Here is a 2,500-nt window from a genome sequence, read left to right as displayed (position 1 = left end):
TTTTTTTTTTTTTTTTCGATAAATCCAACCGAGAACAAGAAGACCGAGGCATCCAAAATTTTTTTTTTTTTTTTTTCTTTCCCATATACCAGAGAAAGAACATGAAGACCGAGGCAACCAACAAAAAATAATTTTTTTTTTCTCTTTCCCGGAATTTTTTTTTTTTTTTTTTCGAAATAGCCGAGAAAGAATATGAAGACCGAGGCATCCAACAAAAAAATTTTTTTTTTTTTTTTTCCTAATCTACCCAAGCAAAACAAATAGAAGACCGAGGCATCCAAAAAATTTTTTTTTTTTTTTTTTTTTTTTCGAAAAATTTTTTTTCACAAAAACTTTTTTTTTTTTTTTTTCCCCAAAAAATTTTTTTTTTCGTTCCAAGCTAACCAAGACATCTACTATTCACTAGTAGAGCAATCGAGACTGCAAAGCAAGCAATGGCCTTACTTGCAGCTCTTGGTGCTGAGAACTCCCCCCCCCCTATAGTAGTCTTAAGTAAAACCACAGCTCTGACAGGAGTAGATATTGCATGCGAGCGAGGAGTCGTAATGGGCAAAATTGACTCGGGGGACCTCCAAATCGAATTCCGTTTCGAGCAAAACACTTCTTAGGCTTCAAGGAAGCTCCCATAAAATTTCCAAACCCAAACTCCAAACTTCATTTTTTAGCCTACAATGCCCACGTGCACGCCGGTGTGCACGCAGGGGTGCTTGAGCATGCGGGAGAGGAGCCATAATGGGCAACATTGACTCGGGGGACCTCCAAATCGAAATCCGTCTCGAGCAAAACACTTCTTAAGCTTCTAGGAAGCTCCCATAAAACTTCCAAACCCAAACTCCAAACTTTATTTTTTAGCATACAATGCCCACGTGCACGCCGGGGTGCTTGAGCGTGCGGGCGAGGAGCCATAATGGGCAACATTGACTCGGGGGACCTCCAAATCGAAATCCGTCTCGAGCAAAACACTTCTTAAGCTTCTAGGAAGCTCCCATAAAACTTCCAAACCCAAACTCCAAACTTTATTTTTTAGCATACAATGCCCACGTGCACGCAGGGGTGCTTGAGCATGCGGGAGAGGAGCCATAATGGGCAACATTGACTCGGGGGACCTCCAAATCGAAATCCGTCTCGAGCAAAACACTTCTTAAGCTTCTAGGAAGCTCCCATAAAACTTCCAAACCCAAACTCCAAACTTTATTTTTTAGCATACAATGCCCACGTGCACGCCGGGGTGCTTGAGCGTGCGGGCGAGGAGCCGTAATGGGCAAAATTAACACGGGGGACCTTCAAATCGAAATCCGTCTCGAGCAAAGCACTTCTTAGGCTTCTAGGAAGCTCCCATCAAATTTACAAACCCAAACTCCAAACTTCATTTTTTAGCACACAATGCCCACGTGCACGCGGGGGTGCTTAAGCGTGCGGGCGAGGAGTCATAATGGGCAAAATTAACTCGGGGGACCTCCAAATCGAAATCCGTCTCGAGCAAAGCACTTCTTAGGCTTCTAGGAAGCTCCCATAAAATTTCCAAACCCAAACTCCAAACTTCATTTTTTAGCATACAATGCCCCCGTGCACGCGGGGGTGCTTGAGCGTGCGGGGGAGGAGTCATAATGGGCAAAACTAACTCGGGGGACCTCCAAATCGAAATCCGTCTCGAGCAAAACACTTCTTAGGCTTCTAGGAAGCTCCCATAAAATTTCCGAACCCAAACTCCAAACTTCATTTTTTAGCATACGATGCCCACGTGCACGCCGGGGTGCTTGAGCGTGCGGGCGAGGAGTCATAATGGGCAAAAACTAACTCGTGGGATCTCCAAATCAAAATCCGTCTCGAGCAAAGCATTTCTTAGGCTTCTAGGAAGCTCCCATAAAATTTCCGAACCCAAACTCCAAACTTCATTTTTTAGCATACGATGCCCACGTGCACGCCGGGGTGCACGAGCGTGCGGGCGAGGAGTCGTAATGGGCAAAATTAACTCGGGGGACCTCCAAATCGAAATCCGTCTCGAGCAAAGCATTTCTTAGGCTTCTAGGAAGTTCCCGTAAAATTTTCAAACCCAAACTCCAAACTTCATTTTTTAGCATACGATGCCCACGTGCGCGCCGGTGTGCACGTCGGGGTGCTTGAGCGTAGCGCGCGAGGAGCCGTAATTGGCAAAATTAACACGGCGGAAATCTAAATCGAAATCCGTCTCGAGCAAAGCACTTCTTAGTCTTCTAGGAAGCTCCCATAAAATTTTCAAACCCAAACTCCAAACTTCATTTTTTAGCATACGATGCCCACGTGCACGCCGGTGTGCACGAGCATGCGGGCGAGGAGTCGTAATGGGCAAAATTAACTCGGGGGACCTCCAAATCGAAATCCGTCTCGAGCAAAGCATTTCTTAGGCTTCTAGGAAGTTCCCGTAAAATTTTCAAACCCAAACTCCAAACTTCATTTTTTAGCATACGATGCCCACGTGCGCGCCGGTGTGCACGTCGGGGTGCTTGAGCGTGCGCGCGAG

At 45.8% G+C, this 2,500-nt stretch overlaps 1 long non-coding RNA gene across 1 annotated transcript in view; it reads left to right on the top strand.

The window, feature by feature from the left end:
- The window catches only part of LOC132288490 (uncharacterized), a 12,374-nt gene that overhangs the window by 218 nt on the left and 9,656 nt on the right, over positions 1-2,500 (top strand). The gene's annotated exons all lie outside the window — the stretch shown is intronic.

This window comes from Cornus florida, unplaced genomic scaffold (assembly GCF_030987335.1).
Source record: "Cornus florida cultivar Cherokee Brave unplaced genomic scaffold, ASM3098733v1 CherokeeBrave_3.0.0_Hap2_scaffold_123, whole genome shotgun sequence".
In the NCBI taxonomy this organism is placed as follows: Eukaryota; Viridiplantae; Streptophyta; class Magnoliopsida; order Cornales; family Cornaceae; genus Cornus; species Cornus florida.
Note: the sequence above shows the minus strand (reverse complement) of the source record. Positions and strands in the feature narration are given on the sequence as shown.